The sequence below is a fragment of the Psammomys obesus genome, unplaced genomic scaffold, assembly GCF_907164565.1.
Source record: "Psammomys obesus unplaced genomic scaffold, mPsaObe1.curated_primary_1811, whole genome shotgun sequence".
Lineage (NCBI taxonomy): Eukaryota > Metazoa > Chordata > Mammalia > Rodentia > Muridae > Psammomys > Psammomys obesus.
The window spans coordinates 5,827,432-5,849,419 of record NW_026596445.1 but is presented as its reverse complement, the minus strand read 5'-3'; the positions used below and the strand labels follow the sequence as shown (position 1 = coordinate 5,849,419).

Genomic DNA, 21,988 nt, shown 5'->3' with positions numbered 1-21,988 from the left:
GGCTAGACTGCAAGGGGAAAGGCAGAAAGATCTCCTAGTCTAGAGCATCTCCAGTGTCCTACAGGCCTTCTTGGGGAGGGGGCCAATGGTACTTGGGTCAGGTGGCTATCTCAGCTGCACTGGGGTCTCTGTCTATTGTGGGGTTGCAGATTTTGGTCTATGTTTGCCAGGCTGCGGGAGCATTAGCACACATATCTCTTTGCCTTGAGCTGCTCCAGCTTCCCATAGGCTTCCCTTAGATGGTGGGGAATGAAACCTGGGCCACAAGCCAGCTCAGCTGTGCTGTGTTCACTGTGCTGTGCTGGCTGATTCTGACCTGGGTGAGACAGTCAGGAGGGGAGTAGGCAGAATGGAGTCATGTTTCCCCCATGTTTCCAGAGGATATCCCCTCCACTGGAGAGGATATTAGTGAGCACCACTAATCTCTGTGACCAGGAAGGTGTCCATAAGATGTTGAGTGTGGTCTCCCTGATTTGGAAACAGGAACCTCTAGTACCCAGAAGGTGTCCATATGACTGTGAGAATGGGAGCCCAGATTTAGAGTTTCACCCATAGCACAAGAAGTTATCCACTCCACAGGCAGTAAGAATGATAGCCTAAGGGATATCAAGAGATGCTTGATATCCACAGAAAATAGGCTTGGATTATGGGTGGACATTGGCTGTTGGATCAAAACTGCATGTGTGCCACTGCTTCCTGTCCTGAAATTTATCTACAGATGGTATGTTTTTGTAGGTGGGTGGCCTAATGCTGCAGAATAGGAACACGTTTTGCATGCTGCAGGTTCCAGGAAAGTATCTGCACATGGTGAGTTCTGACCCTGCCTATGACTGCGATGTCAGAGCTGAATGAGCTGCTGCAGTTGTTACCAGGAAGGTACACATAGATGGTAGGTTTGGGAGGTTGGCCTAGGGCTGTGGGATAACAGCCCTCCACCCCCCACCGCACAGCATGCACTCTTGCTGTAGGCTGCAGTAATATATCCAGAGATGGTGGTTTTGGGAGAGTGACCTATGGCTGCAGGGTCACAGCTGAGGGAGCTGCTGCAGATACCAAGCATGTATCCATACATGGTGGAATTGGATGGTTGGCCTAAGGTTGTGGCAGTGCGAGGCTGTAGCAAGAAAATTTTTCCTAGTATTAGCCAGGTGGCCTGAAGATGGATCTACAAGAAACCCCATGGATTCTCCTCTAACCTGAGAAAAACAGATGTCAGTGTTTTGGGGTCCACAATAAAACCTGCTGATCACGCTGCTCTCACTGCTGAGCTGCTGTTTAGATATCTTGCGTGGTATGTACTGCTGTCTTGGATTTCCCCTAACTTTCCCAGTTAGAAGTGTTTCAATTTCACATTGAGTTTAGGCTCATTTTGTAATATGAGGATGCTCTCAACACTGTTTAGCAAACTAAAATAAAGCAGACAGTAAATTGTTTGACATTGAAAGAAAACAATAAAAAAGCATGTCAAAGTTCCTCCATAGACGATCCTTAAGTTTGATAAATATTTTGTAGAATGTATAATGGATATATCTAAGTCAAAAAAAGAAAATATATCTTAAAATGTACTTTCTATTTGCTTACATTCTAAGGACAAAAACTATGTATACCAACAGTTATAATAATATAGTAAGGGAAGAGCCTAGAACACATTGGCACAGGAGACAACTTCTTGAACAGAACACCAAGAGCGCAGGCTCTAAGATCAACAATCAATAAATGGGACCTCATGAAACGGAAAAGCTTCTGTAAAGCAAAAGACACTGCCATCAGAATAAAACGACAGCCTACAGACTGGGAAACCCTATATCTGAGAGAGGGCTAAAATCCAGAATATATAAAGAACTAAAGAAGTTAAAAAGAAAGAAATTAAGTAATCCAATTAAAAAATGGGGTACAGAGCTAAACAGAGAATTCTCTGTAGAGGAATTTAGAATGGCAGAGAAACACTTAAAGAAATGCTCAAAGTCCTTAGCCATGAGGGAGATGAAAATCAAAACGACCCTGATATTTCACCTTAAAACCATCAGAATGGCTAAGATCAAAAACTCAAGTGACAACACATGCTGGAGAAGTTGTGGAGAAAAGGGAACCTTCTTCCATTGCTGGTGGTAATGTAAGCTTGTGCAACCACTTTGGATATCACTTTGGTGCTTTCTCAGACATTTAGGAATAACGCTTCCTCAAGATCCAGGTATATCACTCCTAGGCATATATCCAAAATATGTTCAATTACACAACAAGGACATTTGCTTAACCATGTTTGTAGCAGCTTTATTTGTAATAGCCAGAACCTGGAAACAACCCAGATGTCCCTCAACTGCAGAATGGATACAGAAATTGTGGTACATTTACACAATGGAATACTACACAGCAATTAAAAACAAGGAAATCATGAAATTTACGGGCAAATGGTGAGATCTAGAAAAGATAATCCTGAGTGAGGTATCTGAGAAGCAGAAATATACATGGTATATATTCAGTTGTAAGTGAATACTAGACCTATAAGATAGGATAAACATACTAAAATCTGTATACCTGAAGAAGCTAAACAAGAAGAAGGACCTGGGGTAAGATGATCAATCCTCAATTAGAAAGACAAATAGGATGGATATTAGAAGAAGGAGAAAACAAGAAACAGGATAGGAGGCTATCACAGAGGGCCTCTGAAAGACTTTACCCAGCAGTGAATCAAAGCAGATACTGAAACTCATAACCAAACTTTGGGCAGAGTGCAGGGAAACTTATGAAAGAAGGGGGAGTTAGTTAGAACTGGTAAGGACAGGAGCTCCACAAGGAGAGCAACAGAACCAAAATATCTGGGCACAAGAGTTTTTCTAAGACTGATATTCCAACCAAGGACTATTCATGGATATTACCGAGTACCTTTGCTCAGATGTAGCCCATGACAGCTCAGTATTCAAGTGGGTACCCTAGTAAGGGGAACAAGGACTGCCTCTAACATGAACTCAGTAGCTGGCTCTTTGACACCCCCCCTCCCGAGGGAGGAGCAGCCTTGCCAGACCACAGAGGAGGACAATGCCACCAGTCCTGATCAGACTTGATAAGCTGTGTCAGATGGAAGGGGAGGAGGACCTCCCCTTTCAGTGGACTTGGAGAAGGGCATGGGAGGAGATGAGGGAGTGAGGGTGGGCCTGGAAGGGAATGATGGAGGAGGCTAAAGTTGGGATACAAAGTGAATGAAATGTAATTAATATAAAAAATAAAAATTTATTTAAAAGAGAAAAAATAATGTAAGTTCTAAAGAACAGTATATCACATAAGTTTTTAATAATATTTTTTTAACTAAAGTAGCAGAACATGCTTCCTAGAATTAAACTTTTGATCCCAGTATGTTATCTACAAGTGTGAGTTTGTGGATGCATATGTGTGTGTAAATACATACTTTTCATTTGAAGGATATAATTTAAGAGCCTGTTACATTCATAAATGCTTGGCTCTTTTGTGTACACAAGGAATCCAATTGTATTGAAATAAAGTAAGAAGACTTAGACTATTGCCAATCAGCATGTGTTTTCAGCATCCTATCACAATATTACTTTCTTCTTCCTTTAAGATTCTTCATAGTGTCAACTTACATAGGGAGAATATAGCTTAAAAACTACTAGAAAAACTTTTTCACAGCTCAACCTATTTTGCCTTCATACATCTAGCTTAAATTCCACATTTATTTTTGGAAAACACTTCCTCTGTTTCAAGGCCATCATTGTCCTTTGTTTATCTGAATATAGCCATGGCCCTTCTGTTACTACTTTCAATAGAAACACGTTCATTTGTAGACTACCAATACACACTTCCATATGTTTGTTTTTTTATTGTGGCAAGGATACTTAAAGTTAAGTCTAATCCCTTAACAAATGCAAATGTACAATACATCATTAACTATAAAATGTTATTGTGTCACTGTCTCTGAGCAAACCTCAACTGCCAATTTTTCCTCAACTAGGAGAGAAGACGGCTGGGACCTTGCTTCCTTAATCCTTGCTGTAATTTTGAATGATGTGATCTTATGCCAATATTTTGATGTCAGCTACAGTTATTGTAGATTCATGTGTGCATCAGCCATGCCATGGCTTTTCAGCCAAATTAGGACCTTTCATGTAGATATAACATCAAGCCTAAAGGAGGGTCTAACTGTTCAGAAGACTTGTGTCTTGGACCAAATTAAAAAAAAGTGAGCTGAGCATCAACATGCCTCATTGGTTTGTTTCTGACTATAAATTAAATGTGAACTCCCTGTCCAGCTCCTCCTCTGCTACAGTGACATTTTTTTTTTCTTGGATAAGGTATACCAGAAACTGACCCAAAATAAATCCTTTCTTAGGTTGATTTTTGTTGGGTATATTGATGTAGCAACAGAAAAATAACTAATACCACAAGCTTCCAAATTCTGTTCATTTTCACCAGTCCTTGATATCCATTATTATTTTCAAAATAACTATCTTCAAAAATGTTCAGTAATTGTTCACAGAAGTTTGGATTTATATTACTCTTAACTATGCATACTGACTCAAGTGGCAGATTAAATCTTCCATGTCATGGACTCCCTCTGTAAACTTTGTAAAGTTTATAAATTTTGTAAACCCTCAAGGCAGGATAGTAGCCAGGGCTGTGCCTGAGTAGTTCTACTAGCCAGGCCCCTCCCCGTTCCAGTACCCAGGTCCCTCCCCTAGACCTCTCTAACTGTCATAACAGCTTTTCCATCTTTTATCAGTCAAAAAAAGTCATCTCCAGCTGCTCAAAAAGACCCTTCCCAGATTATGCTAATTTTAGGGGAAAAATTGAGCAAAAAACCACCAACCCCTCAGCTACCCTCAAACTTGTGACTTGAAATACCATAAATTTTTATCCTAGAAATCTCTTCCCTAGAAAGTTCTACCCCCTAAGAAATCTTATGTAATGGATGTGTCTGCTCAGTACCCTGCTGTCCTCTTACAGGATCAGGGGCAGCCAACCCTGGATTCATCCCTCCAACATCCTGGCTCTTACAACCTATCTCTTATTAGATTTGCTTCCTGATGTGACTCATCATAAGAAGCCAATAAGTAATGAGAAGAAAGGAAGTAGCAAAGAAGTGGAGCAGGGCTGAGGCTCCTGAGTTCCACAACTCAGCTGAGGATACTCTCCCCTGAGAGCTACAACACTGAAGAAGGAGTTGAACTGAGGCTCCTGAACTCCTCAACTCAGTTGCAATGACTGTTAGGAAGCTTACTCTCAGAGCTGTGTGCTTCCTGGGCTCCCAGGTCTAAGGATGTCCTTCCACTGGGACACTGTCTAACCTCAGAGCTGTGTGGTTCTTTGGTTCCTGTGTCTCAGGATGCCCTTCCATTGGGACATCATCTCCCTTCAGAGATATGTCATTCCTGGGTTCCCAAATCCCAGTATACTTTTACATCTGTGCAGGAAAGACAACAATCACTCCAATGATTAGTTGCATATTTTGAACATTTGTATGTCTTTATTGAAGAAATATTTATTCACATCACTCAAACATTGTAGCAGTTGTTTTACAAGCAAATAATTTCATGTATTACATGAAATAATTAAGGACTTATATATGGTTAATCAGCAACAGAGTTATAACATGATATAAGGTTTTATATCAGGTATACTTGTGGAATAAATAATATTAGTAAAAAAATCAAAGCAAATATTGTAGATACCATACTATTAAGATATTCAATGGCATATTTGGTATAATATTAGTAATTGAAAATAATAAAAATAATATTCATTTTTTATTATTTTGTGATTTGTGAGTGATAAATATATACTATATATTCTCATTTATTCTTCATATTAGCAAATATAGTATCCGTCTTTTATACTATAAGCCCTCTCCAGCTGATATTGATAATTTCATACATGTGTGAACAGATGTAGTATTCTATCTTAGTTTTGTTGTTTCCATAAATTTTAATCCTTTTATTTATTATTCCATTTCTTTGTATTCTGCCTTATTACAAAAGAGGGTTGAGGCTAGTTGAAATTTGTAAACTTATCTGCAGACTTTAGGTATATAAATGTAGTTATTTCTCAATGTAGAGTTTTAGGAAAATATCAATTACATTTTATTTTTGATAGTTTATTTAATATTTAAACTTAGATATAATTTTTGGATCAAATTTATTCTTTTCACTCCAGTTCTTTATTTTGCCTCTACTTGTTTACTTTTCAACTTCATGTTTGCTCTTTTGTCTAGTATTCAATGATTCAGTTATTTCATTCAGAGATGCTTATACGGACATGGCACAGTCCCTAATGAAAGCTGACTGTCCCTTTCCTAACAGAAATCAATTGCAAACTGTGGCTCAGATAGTGCTGAGACTGGATGATTTCATCCTCTGTTCATACTGAGATTTTTGTCTAGCAAAATGAAACTTCTTTGATGAGGTTGGAGAGTGCCAATAACATGTTGGTATGAAGTTAACCACATAGGAGACAGTTTATTTTATGTCCATTTTATAGAATAATAGTCCTAGATTCAACCATAAGGACAATGATATGGACAGCAATGGAGTTTTGGACCAATTACTAGATATGTGTTCCAGTTCATGGAGCTGGATTTAAATTCAACCAGAAAGTGGTTGGTTATTCCCATAATTTTCTGACAGTATTGAACTATTGCACCAGTGGGTTTATTTTGCTAAGTCAGATGTTCCTATAGATTGCATAATTCACATTTTGGTAAGACTACTGATTGTTCCTCTCCCCATGGTAGGATGCACCTAACCTTCTAGTGCTTTGAAAGATATTGAGTAGAAATGAAGCTTACAGATCAGTACCAAATTAACTTCTTCATGCCCTGTGACTCAGATATGTGATGTGCTCAGCAATATGGTCTTACCATCAAATTCTAGAGGGAAACCAGGGGCAATGGGAACAGTCTCTAGTATTAATGGGTGTGTCTATAAGACTTCATTGATCAACATCTTAAAATTTTAGCCTATTTAACTGGGCTTTTTGATAACTTGTGGTATCTGAGAGTGGCATTGTCTCCACATTATAAAGTAAATCTATTTGAACTCCATACACATTATACATATTTTAGGAAGCCTCGATGTTGTTCTTATAATTTAATACATATTGGTAAACAATGATTAGTATGGACAATGAGGTTTCTTCATCTCGATAATTGTTAAGAATAACATTTAACTTCTTACAAAACTGCAAGTGTCAAACTTGTTACAGTTAGATTTCATGGTTTATAATTAGTTGTGTGCCAGTTATATCTCCTTAGGACACATGGATATTTATAATTCTTAAATTGTTTTAGAATAAAACTATTTTAAGATTACTATAATTTGGGTTATTATTTTATGATCACATTTATATTTGGAGATATATTATTTAAAAACTATTTCCTGGATCTGCAGTCTGCAGTAAAGGCTCTGCCAAAATGAAGATTTTTGTGAAGACCCTTATGGGGAAGATCATCACGCTTGAGGTTGAAACCTCAGACACTGTAGAAAATGTAAAGGCCAAGATCCAGGAAAAGTAAGGAATTCCTACTGATCAGCAGAGGCTGATCTTTGCTGATAAGCAACTGGAAAATGGCCTTATTTTGCCTGACTGCAACATTCAAAAGGAGTTCACCCTTCATCTTGTGTTGAGACTTAGTGGTGATGCTATAAAGAAGAAGAAGAAGAAGAAGAAGAAGAAGAAGAAGAAGAAGAAGAAGAAGAAGAAGAAGAAGAAGAAGAAGAAGAAGACTTACACCACTCCCAAGAAGAATAAACATAAAAGGAAAAAGTTTAAGTTGGCTGTGCTGAAATAATATAAGGTGGAAGAAAATGTCAAAATCAGTCGGCTTTGTCAAGAGTGTCCTTCTGAAGAATGTGGTGCTGGAGTTTTCATGGCTAGCAACTTTGACAGACATTACTGTGGCAAATGTTGTTTGTTTCTACAAACCGGAATATAAGTAGTTGTGTTTGAGTTAATAAAAAGAAGGAAATTAAAAAAAAAAACTTTCTTTTTTATAAATTGATGTTCGATTCGCTGTATATCACAAGCTTATTCAATATTACAAATAGAAAGTTTGTTATTTCCATTCATTCCTATAAGATTTTTTAATTATGAAAAGACTTTAAATGAAATTAATTTGTTAATTATTTGTTTTCAGTAAGTTAGGGTTTGAATTGCTGTGAAGAGACACCATGACCATGGAAATATTTTAACAGAAAACATTTAATTGAGGCCGACTTACAGGTTCAGAAGTTTAGTCCAATACCATCATGGCAGGAAGTTTGGATGCAGGCAGGCAGACATGGTGTTGGAGAGGTAGCCAAAAGTTCTAGGTCTTGATTGGCAGGTGATAGGAAAAGAGACAGTGGGTCTATCTTGAGTTTCTGAAACTTCAAACCACACCCCAGTAACACACTTCCCCCAACAAAGACACACCTATTCCAACAAGGCCACAGCTGTAATATTTTCAAATAGAGTTACTTCCTTTGAGCCTGGAGGAACCGTTTGTACTCAAAACACCAGTCATTAAGAACACTAAGAACTCTTTGAAAGATTTGTTCATAATGGGATGTGCATTGAACTTATGACAGGAGTCTACCACAAAAGGCATCTGAAAGACTCTACCTAGCAGTGTTTCAAAGCAGACACTAAGACTCATAACCAAACCCTCGGCAGAGTGCAGGGAATCATATGAAAGAACGGAAGTTAGTATGATATGGAAAGGATAGGAGCTCTACAAGGACCAAATATATCTGGGCACAGGGTCTTTTCTGAGACTGACACTCAACCAAGGACCATCTATGGATATAACCTAGAACTTCAGCTCGGATGTGGCCCGTGGTAGCTCAGTAACCAAGTAGTTTTCCAAAGTAAGGGGAACACGGACTATTTCTAACAGGATCTCAAGGGCAGGCTGTTTGACCCCCCCCCCCCCAGGGGAGGAGCATTCTGTTAGGCCACAGAGGAGGACTTTGCAGCCAGCCCTGAAGATACCTGATAAAACAGGGTCAGATGAAAGGGGAGGAGGTCCTCCCCTATCAGGGGACTTGGAAAGAGGCAGGGAGGAGACCAGGGAGGGAGTGTGGGGTTGGGGAGGGAATGAGGGAGCAGGATACAGCTGGGACACAGAGTTAACAAAATGTAACTAAAAAGAAAAATAAAAAAATAAATAAAAATAAAAATAAAAAAAAAGAACACTAAGAACATTTTATAACAACTCACATTTTAATATTTTTCATTTAGTTAATTCATGTGTTCTTTGGCAATTTCAAACATGTATATAGTGCATTCTGGTTACATTAACTAACACCCTCTTTTATTGTTCTCACCTCTGTTATCTTCCCATTCTCAGTACAATTTCTTTTCTCACATTCATCTTCTTTTGTTTTTTGAGTGTGGGATCTCTGATTTTGACAAGTACTGTCTTTAGCCACTGGATTGACACTATCCACTGGATAAAACTAAATATTAGAGTTTGGTGAGATCAATGTTTGGCACACAACTGAGAAAAATGATTATACTTTTCTCAGGAGTCGATCAATTGCCAGACCTGCAGGGGGAAGTAGAGTGCTTGCTGAGCCTCCCCTTGCAATGTTATTGCTTGTGGATAGACCCAGTCTCACAGCAGGTTCAGTACAGAAAAAGGATCTGCTGTGTGATCAATCACATTTGTAATGGTGATGTCATTTTCTGAAAGCACTTCACATCTCTTCTACTTATCTGCCAGCTCTTACATTCTTTCTACTCTCTTCTGAAATGTTCTTTGACCCTTAGATGAAGTGGTATAAATGTCCTCTTTAGCACTCAGCACTAAGGTTTCATAATCACATTTGCTGTAAATTCTTCATTGTTGTAATAGACAATATTAAATTCGCTCTTCTAATTCCTTACATTATGTGGTATCTTGTTGTAAATTTGATATGTAATGTCCAAAATATTGAAGAAACATTGAGATTGTATGATGAATTTATTTTACAGTTTTAGAACAAGGCATTACATATTTAGTTTTCATATTTGTGGGTTTAAACAATTATTTTTAACTTAAATTCTGAGAATTTCATGCGTGTGTGTTATACTTAGGTCATTTTGACCCACCTTTTCTCTGATCCTTTTGTGTCACTCCTGCACATGCTCTCAAATTCATAGAATTTTCTTCTTTAATTGCTATTGTTTTGCCATATGTACATATGTAAATCTAAACACCTGCTGAGTTCATTTAATGCTGCTCATTAATATATGTTTTGGGATTACAAGAAGGGTTTTGGTAACCAATCATGTAGTACATCTCTTAAAAAAATAATCAGTCAGAAGTTAATCATTGAACATAATTTTTTTAATATTTATTATTATTATTAATTACACTTCATTCATTTTGTACACCCCATAAGCCACTCCCTTCTCCCCTCCCAATCCCACCCTTCCTCCCCTTTCTGCATGCATGCCCCTCCCCAAGTCCACTGATAGGGGAGGCCTTCCTCTCCTTCTTTCTGATCTTAGACTATCAGTTCTCATCAGAAGTGGCTGCATTGTCCTCCTCTGTAGCCTGGTAAGTCTGCTCCCCCCTCAGGGGGAGGTGATCAAAAGGGAAGGCCAATCAGATTATGTCAGAGGCAGTCCCTCTTCCCAACACTATGTGAGCCACTTGGAAACTGAACTGCCATGGGCTCCATCTGTGCAGGGGTTCTAGTTATCTCCATGAATAGTACTTGATTGGAGTATGAGTCTCTGGGAAGTTCCCTGTGTTCAAATTTTCTTGTTCTGTTGCTCTCCTTGTGGAGTTCATGTCACCTCCAGCTCTTGCTATTTCCCACTTTCTTACATAAAATTCCATTCACTCTGCCCAACAGTTGGCCATCAGGCTCAGCATCTGCTTTGATAGTCTGCAGGGCAGAGGCTTTCAGATGCCCTCTGTGGCAGGTTCCTAGGTTGTTTCCTGTTTTCTTCTTCTTCAGATGTCCATCCTCTTTGCCTTTCAGGATGGGGATTGAGTGTTTTAGTTAGGGTCCTCTCTTTTGCTTAGTTTGTTTAGATGTACCGATATTAGTGGGTTTATCCTATGTTCTATGTTTATATGAGTGAGTATATACCGTGTGTGTCTTTTTGCTTCTGGGACAACTCACTCAGGATGATCCTTTCCAGATCCCACCATTTACCTGCAAATTTCATGATTTTCTTATTTTTCATTGCTGAGTAATATTCCATTGTATAGATGTACCACAATTTCTGCATCCATGCTTCAGTTGAGGGGCATCTGGGCTGTTTCCAGCTTCTGGCTATTACAAATAAAGCTGCTACAAACATGGTTGAGAAAATGTCCTTTTTGTGTACTTGAGCCTCTTTTGGATATATGCCTAGGAGTGGTATGGCTGGATCTTGAGGAAGTGCTATTTCTAGTTGTCTGAGAAAGTGCCAGATTGATTTCCAGAGTGGTTGGACAAGTCTACACACCCACCAGCAGTGGAGAAGGGTTCTCCTTTCTCTACAACCTCTCCAGCATGTGTTGTCACTTGAGTTTTATATCTTGGCCATTCTGATGGGTGTAAGGTAAAATCTCAGGGTTGTTTTGATTTTCATTTCCCTAATGGCTAATGAGGTTGAACATTTCTTTAAATGCTTCTCTGCCATTCGATATTCCTCTACAGAGAGTTCTCTGTTTAGCTCTGTTCCCCATTTTTTAGTGGATTACTTGGTTTGCTGCTTTTCAGCTTCTTTAGTTCTTTATATATACTGGATATGAGTCCTCTATCAGATAAAGGGTTGGTGAAGATTCTTTCCCAATCTGTAGGCAGTTGCTTTGTTTTGTTGACTGTGTCCTTTGCTTTACAGAAGCTTTTCAGTTTCATGAGGTCCCATTTATTGATTGTTGCTCTTAGAGCCTGTGCTGTTGGTGTTCTGTTCAGGAAGTTTTCTCCTGTACCAATGAGCTCTAGGGTATTCCCCACATTTTTTTCTAGCCGATTTAATGTGTCTGGTTTTATGTTGAGGTCTTTGATCCACTTGGACTTCAGTTTTGTGCAGGGTGATAAGTACGGATCTATTTTCATTTTTCAACATGTAGACATCCCGTTGGACCAGCAACATTTGTTGAAGATGCTATCTTTTTTCCATTGTATGGTTTTGGCATCTTTGTCAAAAATCAGTTGTCCATAAGTGTGTGGGTTTATTTCTGGATCTTCTGTTCGGTTCCATTGATCCACTATTCTGTTTCTATGCCAGTACCATGCAGTTTTTATAACTGTTGCTCTATAGTTCAGCTTGAGATCAGGGATGGAGATACCTTCAGAAGATCTTTTATTGTAGAGGATTGTTTTAGCAATTCTGGGTTTCTTGTTATTCCATACGAAGTTGAGAAATTTTCTTTCCAGGTCTGTAAAGAATTGTGTTGGCAATTTGATGGGAATTGCATTAAATCTGTAGATTGCTTTTGGTAAGATGGCCATTTTTACTATGTTAATCCTGCCAAACCATGAGCATGGGAGATCTTTCCATCTTCTCATATCTTCTTCTAATTCTTTCTTCAGAGACTTGAAATATTTTTTATACAAGTCTTTGACTTGCTTGGTTAGGGTTACACCAAGGTACCTTATGTCATTTGTGGCTATTGTGCAGGGTGTTGTTTGTCTAATTTCTTTCTCAGCCCTTTTGTCTTTTGTATACAGGAGTGCTACTGATTTTTTTGAGTTAATTTTGTATCTGTTCACTTTGCTGAAGGTGTTTATCAGCTGTAGGAGTTCCCTGGTAGAGTTTTTGGGGTCACTCAAGGATATTATGATATCATCTGCAAATAGTGATAATTTGACTTCTTCCTTTCCAATCTGTATCCCCTTGATCTCCTTCAACTGTCTTATTGCTCTAGCAAGGACTTCCAGCACTATGTTGAAGAGATATGGAGAGACTGGGCAGCCTTGTCTTGTCCCTGATTTCAGTGGGATTGGGTCAAGTTTCTCTCCATTCAGTTTAATGTTGGCTATAAGCTTGCTGTATATCGCCTTTACTATGTTTAGATCTGTTCCTTGTATTCCTGATCTCTCCAATACTTTTAAACATGAATGGATGTTGGATTTTGTCAAATGCTTTTTCAGCACCTAGGGAGATTATCATGTTTTTTTTTCTTTCAATTTCTTAATATGGTGGATCACATTGATGGATTTCCATATATTGAACCACCCCTGCAGGTTGAAGCCTACTTGGTCACAGTGGATAACATCTTTGATGTGTTCTTGGATTCAGTTTGCAAGTGTTTTGTTAAGCATTTTTGCATCGATGTTCATAAGGGAGATTGGCCTGAAATTCTCTTTCTTTGTTGAGTCTTTGTGAGGTTTAGATACCAAGGTGACTGTGGCTTCATAGAATGAGTTTGGTAATGTTCCTTCTGTTTCTATTTTGTGGAATAGTTTGAAGAGAATTGGTGTTAGCTCTTCTTTGAAGATCTGGTAGAATTCTGCGCTGAAGCAATCTGGTCCTGTGCTTTTTTTGGATGGGAGACTTTTGATGACCGCTTCTATTTCTTTGGGGGATATAGGACTATTTAATTGATTTACCTGGTCCTGATTCAGCTTTGGTAAGTCAAATCGATCAAGAAAATTGTCCATTTCATTTAGATTTTCAAATTTTGTGGCATATAGACTTTTGAAGTAAGTCCTAATGATTGTTTGGATTTTCTCAGTGTCTGCAGTTATGTCCTCCTTTTCTTTTCTGATTTTGTTGATTTGGGTGGTGTCTCTCTGCCATTTAGTTAGCTTGGCTAAGGGTTTGTCGATCTTGTTGATTTCCTCAAAGAACCAGCTCTTGGTTTCAGTGATTCTTTGAATTGTTTTATTTGTTTCTAATTGATTGATTTCAGCTCTGAGTTTGATTATTTCCAGCCGTCTACTCCTTCTTGGTGTGTCTGCTTCTTCTTTTTCTAGGGTTTTTAAGTGAGCCATTAAGTTGCTTGAATGAGCTGTCTCGAATTTCTTCTTGAAGGCACTTAGTGCTATGAACTTTCCTCTTAGCACTGCTTTCATTGTGTCCCACAAGTTTGGGTATGTTGTGTCTTCATTTTCATTGATTTCTAGGAAGACTTTAATTTCTTTCTTTATTTCTTCCCTGACCCAGCTGTCATTTAGTAAGAAGTTGTTCAGTTTCCATGTATGTGTAGTCTTTTTGCTATTTCTGTTGTTGTGGAGGTCCAGCTTTATTCAGACAAGATACAAGGGATTATTTCATTCTTCTTTTATCTATTGAGGCTTGCTTTGTAACCAACTATATGGCCTATTTTTGAGAAGGTTCCATGAGGTGCTGAGAAGAAGGTAAATTCTTTTGTGTTTGGGTGTGTAAAGTTCTGTAAATGTCTGTTAGGTCCAATTGATTCATGACCTCTGTTAGAGACATTGTTTCTTTGTTTAATTTCTATTTTGTTGATCTGTCCTTTGTTGAGAGTGGGGTGTTGAAGTCTCCCAGTATTAATGTGTGGGGATCTATATGTGGTTTAAATTCTGTCAATGTTTCAATACAAGAGCATAAATGTGGGTGCTCTTGTATTTGGGGCTTAGATGTTCCGGATTGTGATGTCTTCCTGGTGGTATTTTCCTTTGATGTGTATGAAGTGTCCTTCCCCATCTCTTTGTATTAATTTTGGTTGAAAGTCTATTTTATCAGATATTAGAATGGCTACTCCTGCTTGCTTCTTGGGTCCGTTTGATTGGAAAATCGTCTTCCAACCCTTTACCCTCAGGTAATGTCTATCTTTGTGCTTTATGTTTTTTTCTTGTATGCAACAGACTGCTGGGTTTTGTTTACATATCCATTATGTTAATCTGTGTCTTTTTATTGGAGAGTTGAGTCCACTGATGTTGAGAGAGATTAATGACCAGTGGCTGTTAGATCCTTTGATTTGGATGTTGGCTCTGGTCATAAGGTTGTGTGCTTGGTTGCTTTCTGTTTTACTGTAGTAAGGTTAATTATTTCCTGTGTTTTCTTGAAAGAAGCTAATTTTTTGTGGTTGTATTTCCCTTCCAGTGTCTTCTGTAATGCTGGATTTGTGTGTAGGTATTTTTGAAATTTGTTTTTGTCATTGAATATCTTGTTTTCTCTGTCTTTGAGGACTGAGAGCTTTGCAGGGTATAGTAGCCTGGGCTGACATCTGTGTTCTCCTAGGGTCTGCATGATATCCATCCAGGCCCTTCTGGCTTTCATAGTCTCTGTTGAAAAGTCAGGTGTGATTCCAATGGGTTTGCCATTACATGTTACTTGGCCTTTTTCCCTTGTAGCTTTTAGTATTTTTTCTTTGTTCTGTATACTTCCTGTTTTGATTATTATGTGGCGGGAGGATTTTCTTTTCTGGTCAAATTTGTTGGGTGTTCTGTAGGCCTCATGTATTCTTATTGGTCTCTCCTTTAACTTGGGGAAATTTTCTTCAATTATTTTGTTGAAAATATTTTCTGGGCCTTGGAGAAGAGAGTCTTCTTTTTCCTCTATACCTATTATTCTTAGGTTTTGTCTTTTCATATTGTCTTGGATTTCTTGGACGGTCTGTGTCAGGAATTTTTTGGATTTAACATTTTCTTTGACAGATACATCAATTTCTTCCATTGTATCTTCTGCACCTGAGATTCTTTCTTCCATCTCTTGTAGTCTGTTGGTTATGCTTACCTCTGCAGTTCCTGCTTTCTTCCCTAGATTCTCCCTCTCCATTATTTCCTCCATTTGTGTTTTCTTTAATTTTTCCAGTTCTATCTTCAGGTCTTGAGTTGTTTTGTTTACTTCCTTCACCTGTCTGATTGTACTGTCCTGTTTTCTTTTAGTTCTTTCAACTCTGTTTCTTTTATTTCATTCAGTGCTTTAAGCATTTCCTTTCTAAAGGCCATAAACTGGCTGCAACTTCCTCTATTTCTTTACAGATGGCAATATTCTGTTTGAGTTTATCTTCCTCTATGTCTTTAAGTATCTTATTTGTTTCCTCTGTTATCATCTTCATGAGCATAGTTGTTAGGTCATCTTCTTGGATTTCTGTTATGCTGGGGTGCCCAGGGCTACTTGCCCCTGGGTAACTGGGTTCTGGAGATGCCATATTGCTCTGTCTTTTGTTGCTTGAGCTTTTACGCTGGTCTCTACCCATTGTGCTATTTAGGTTTTTCGGGTTATTTTCAGGTGGTTCCTGGGGATCCTGTTGTGGAGAGAACCCCCTTGGCAGAAAGCTGGTTTTTCCTGAAGGAAGTCTTCTCAGCTTTTTGGGTATAGTCCATGGATGCCTGGCGTTTTCTCACGGGTTGCTGCTGCTCAACTCAGGGATAGAGACCTGAGTGGTAACTGTGGCCTTTGTTAGTCGAGAGGGTTCTCCTCTCATTCAGGGAAGTCCTGAAGACAGCTGCCCTGTTTCTGGGTTTCTTGCTGTAAATTTAATGTTCACCTGCTGTGACCCAGTTGGACATCTGGCACGCAGCAACAGTTTGTGCCTTTGTCTGGAGCACAGCTGAGTGATGGCGGCTCGGCTCCACCGGTCTGTGAGACCTTTTCCAGGGAAGGCTTGGATGATTTAAGTCAGTACAGTTTCCTTCCTTCCTTGTGGATTCTCTGGAGACAGGGACTCTCCATCTCTTTTTTGCCCTGTGGCGCACCACTCAGTCTCCACCAGCTAGCTAGCTGGCACAGAGAAACTGCCTGTGTCTGCCTTTCTGGCCTTTGGGAGCCTGGGCATCTGCCTTAAACTGGGTAATTTTCCCGAGACCTTTTCGGGGTGGGGGTGTCGGCTGAGTGCTCTGAGATCAGACCAGCCATTTCCCTCCCTGTGTGTTTGTACCGGACAGTGAAACGCAGTCTCTGGTGCCCTGTGGCCCACAGTTCTACCTGAGGCAGCGAGTCAGGCACGCAGGCAGGGCTCTGTGCAGGCACCTGGGTCCCTGGCTCTGGCTCTGGGCTGGCTTCTGGGGCGCCCGCTGTACCTGAGTCTTTTCCAGGGGATGTCTGGGTGACCTAAGGTCGGTCCCAATCGTTTCCTGCACTGTGAGGTTATCTCTCAACTGAAAATTCCAGTCTCTGATAGTGTGATGCACACGGTTCAGTCTGCGACCCTGACCAGAGACACTGACTTGTGGCTCTGGGCTGGTGTTGGCGGCCAAGCATCTGGCGGAACCAGGATCTCTTCCGCTGTTTAGCCGGGTGAGTTAAAAGCTGATTGAATCCCCCACTGTGGATTATCCTCTCACATGGGAAACACAATCGCCTGTGTTTTATGGCCGCGAGTTCTGATTGCTGGTCACTGTGCCGATCCTGCTGTACTGCTGGTCAGAATGAGAGTCCTCCCGGCGCCGCCATCTTGCCCTGCCTCCGAACATAATTTTTTATAATGCCTGTATAACAAATTTTTTAAAGTATCTTTTTATAAAAAATATTGTTCTCAATAAATAAAGGTGCACCATTCATCATGGAAATGAATCCTAAGATTATCATTTATTTGCACATTATCTTGTGCAATCTTCTTCCTTCACTTAAGTCAAGACCCATTTCTTCATTTATTATCCATGCTACATTGTTTTTTCAAGTATTCACAACACTAGTCATTGTTGAAGTTATGTTCTATATTTACTTGTTTATGTGTGTTTTAGTCTGTCTTCATTTAATACGAAATGTTTCATAAAAAGTAAAATTATGTATGTGCCAGATGTACATAAAACATGCTGTGTATGAAATTTTTAAACATAATAAAATATAAGATAAAATAAAACCATCATGTTGAAGTTGGGCAAAGCAAATCAACAGAAAGAAAAGAAACTCAAGAGAATGCATAAGTATCAGAGACCAACTCATTCATTCATACACTCAGATTTCCCATAAAAACATTGAACTGGAAGCCATCATATATCCACAGAGGACCTGGTACAGACTCATAAATCCCTGTGAATCCTGCTTCAGTCTGGTAATTCATAGAAGCCTTACTCTTATTGATTTATAGTAACTTGTTTTCATGGTATCCTTCATTTCCTCTAGCTCTTTCCACCTCTCAGTAAGTAGTTTAAAGTTGTAATTTATCAACTGCGATATTCTGGGTCTAATTGCTCTCTCATACATATTTTCAGAAAACAGACACCCTATCTAGTAAAAAGAAGAGACATGTTATAAATGCAGAATTTTGACATAAAACTCTGAGCATATCTATATTTATTTGGGTACATATATATACATACATATTAGCCATCTAAAAAAGTAGGAATTCTTGTCTTTTCCTTGCTAGAGAAGCTCCTAAGGTTAGGTAGTATAATCCACCCTGCCTTTACAATTATTTTCTTGGAGCACTGCATATATTATTAATTTTGTTGATTGAAGGGTTGTTTTGTAGATCAATGATGAAATTTCTGTTGATGCCAGAGGAGTGAAAAGTTAAGTAGACAATGTGAGAATCAGTATTCTATGTACTTTAGTTCCCAATAGTCCTTTAAAGTGTTATGATTCACTGAGAAGTGTGTGCTGTGAAATTGAAGAAGTCCTTAGAACACACTATGTTTACCAAGAGCCAAACATATTAACTTTAATACTGTTATTCTAAGTAATAAAAGTAAAAATAAAATTTCCAGTTTTTGCTTCAACATTACTCCTCACTGCTCATAACAATAATAATAGTTTATTCTCATGTTTATTATATCAATTTGTCAAGAAAGCCAAACACTTGACATTATATTATGTTTTCCTCAATATTCCTTTGACTTCTGAAGCAACCATGCATTGCACGGATAAAGCAAATTTGACTGTAGTACATGATATTCTTGATATGTGCTTGTATTCAGTTTACTAGTATTCTACTGAGAATTTTTTTGTCTATGTTCATCATCAGAAATATTGACTTGTGTGCATGTGTGTGTGGTATTTACATGATTTTGGTATTATAATAGCATTGGCTTAATATAAGGAGTTTGGAAATTGATTCCTTCCTTCCTTCCTTCCTTCCTTCCTTCCTTCCTTCCTTCCTTCCTTCCTTCCTTTTCTTTCTTTCCTTCTTTCTTGAAGAGTTTAAGAAGGAAGGCATGGTTGTATTTCTTCTTTGAAGGTCTCATGTAATTCTGTCGTGAATATATTTGTACCTGAACAGATTTTAGTTGGAAAGCTTTTTATTACTGTTTCTATCTCCTCATTTTTTAATAGATCTGTTTTGAATGTTGATCACCTCTTTGTTTAGCTTTATATTTTCTGTTGTGCTCATGTGGACTGATCTCTCTCTCTCTCTCTCTCTCTCTCTCTCTCTATATATATATATATATATATATATATATATATGCTATTCCTAATTGTCTAAGAAAGTGCCAGATTGATTTCCAAAGTGACTATACACATTTACATTCCCACCAGCAATGGAGGAGTGTTCCTCTATCTGCACATCATCTCCAGCATGTTTATATACATACCACCCAGTACTATCAATTTTTGTGAGGCTTATTTTTCTGCAACATGTCTTTAGAATTCATTCATGGTGTAGTGTGTATCAAGATTTTAAGCCTTTTAAGGTGAATATGATTCCATCCCATGAATATATTACTTTGTTTATTAGTAGATGAGTATGTAGATTATTTATGCCTTGAATATTTTGTACATAATTTTGCTGTGAACAAATCTGTAAAAATATTTACTTGAGTCTTTGCTTGTATTTTCTTTCACATATAGATTTACAAGTGCTTAATTTGCATACTGGTTTGAGGAGTTGAAATAATGTTTTCCACAAAAGGTCTGATTTTATAGAACATCTCAAAATGTACAAGAGTTCTAATTTCTTTAAATATCTGAGAATAGTTATTATTCTTTAAAATTTTGTGTGGTTTGTTTTGGTTTTTGAAAACAGCCATATAAAAAGGCATGTGGCTGTATCTTGTTATGATTTTGTTCACCTTTAAGATGAGAACACCTAGTATTTATAATCACCTACTGAGTTGAGTAAGGTAATGTCCATTTGTAATTTGTTGCTTTCATCAGAAAAAGGTAGAATTCATCAAACGCATCACTTCATTGATTGACACATTGTTTTATTTTTTTATTACTTTAAAAATTCAAGTGACAGTACACGCTGTAGAAGATGTGGAGAAAGAGGAACCTGCTCCATTGCTGATAGGAGTGGAAATTTGTATAATTACTTTGGAAATCAATCTGGTGATTTCTCTCAAAAAATTAGGAATAGTGCTTCCCCAAGATCCAGCTACGCCACTACTGGGCATATAACCAAAATATGCTCAGGTACACAACAAGGAAATTGGCTCAGCCACGTTCATAGCAGCTGTATTTATAATAGCCAGAAGCTAAAAACAACTCAGATATCCCTCATTGGAGGAATGGATACAGAAATTGTGGTACATTTACACAATGACGTACTACACAGCAATTAAAAACAAGGAAATCATGAAATTTGCAGGCAAATGATGGGAACTAGAAAAGATCATTCTGAGTGAGGTATCTCAGAAGCAGAAAGATAAACATGGTATATACTCACTTATAAGTGGATAAGTGACAAATATTATATTAGACAAATAATATAGGACAAACATACTAAAATCTGTACACTTACAGAAGGTAAGAAAGAAGGAGTTCCCAGGAAAAGATGACCAATCCTCACTCAGCAAGGCAAACTGTTTGAATATCAAAAGAGAAAGAAAACATGGAAGATGACAGGAGCCTACCACAGAAGGACTCTGAAAGATTTTACCCAGTAGTGTAGCAAAGTAGATGCTGACATTCATAGCCAAACTTTGGGCAGATTGCAGGGAATCTTATGAAAGAAAGGGGAAACTGAAAGACCTGGAGGGGACAGGAGCTACACAAGGAGAGCAACAGAACCAAGAAATCTGGGACCAGGGGTCTTTTCTGAGACTGATACTGCAACCAAGGACCATTCATGTATATAACCTAGATCCCCTGCACAGATATAGCCCATGGCAGCTCAGTATCTAAGTGGGTACTCTAGTAAGGGAACAGGGACTGTCTCTGACTTGAACTGATTGGCCTGTTCTTTGATCACCTCCCTCTGAGGGGGAAGCAGCCTTACCAGGCACAGAGGAAAACAATGCAGCAAGTCCTGATGAACCCTGATAGGCTAGAGTCAGATGGAAGGGGAGGAGGACATCTCCTGTCAGTGTAAATGGAGAGGGGCATGGGAGAAGATGAAGGAGTGACAGTGGGTTTGGGAGGGAATGAGGGAGGGGAAGACAGCTGGGATACATAGTGAATAAGCTATAATTAATATAAAAAATTTTAAAAAAGGATTTTAAATATTGGCTAAGTTTTGAATACTGAATCAACATTCATAGGATAAGTTCCACTTGGTCATTGCAGATATCCTTTTTTTTCTTTTTCTTTTATTTTATTAATTACAATTTATCCACTTTGTATCCCCCCATAAGCCCCTCCCTACTCTCCTCCAGGTCCCACACCCCCCATCCCCCTTCTTCAAGCATGCCCCTTCCCAAGTCCACTAATAGGGGAGGTCCTCCTCTCCGTCCTTCTGATCTTAGTCTATCAGATTTCATCAGGAGTGGTTGCATTGTCATCTTCTATGGCCTGGTAAGGCTGCTTCCCCCTCAGCGGGAGGTGATCAAAGAGCAGGATAATCAGATTATATCAGAGGCAGTCCCTCTTCCCATTACTATGTAACTCACTTGGACACTAAACTGCCATGGGCTACATCTGTGCAGGGGTTCTAGGTTATCTCCATGCCTGGTAATTGGTTGGAGTATGAGTCTCTGGGAAGACCCCTGTGTTCAAATTTTCTGGTTCTGTTGCTCTCCTTGGGGGGTTTCTGTCCTCGCCAGCTCTTAAAGTTTATCAGTTCTTACATAAGATTCTATACACTCTGCCCACCAGCTGGCCATAAGTCTCAGCATCTTCTTTGATACTCTGCAGGGCAGAGAATTTCAGAGACCCTCTGTGGCAGGTTCCTAACTTGTTTCCTGTTTTTCTTCTTCTGATGTCCATCATCTTGCCTTTCAGGATAGGGGTTGAATGTTTTATTCAGGACCCTCTCTCTTGATTAGTTTCTTTAGATGTACAGATT

The 21,988-nt window shown here is 38.7% G+C and overlaps 1 protein-coding gene and 1 pseudogene across 1 annotated transcript in view; both read left to right on the top strand.

The window, feature by feature from the left end:
* Klhl4 (kelch like family member 4) overlaps positions 1-21,988 on the top strand; it is a 123,973-nt gene that overhangs the window by 23,108 nt on the left and 78,877 nt on the right. The gene's annotated exons all lie outside the window — the stretch shown is intronic.
* On the top strand, positions 7,418-7,943 carry LOC129669868 (ubiquitin-40S ribosomal protein S27a-like; annotated as a pseudogene).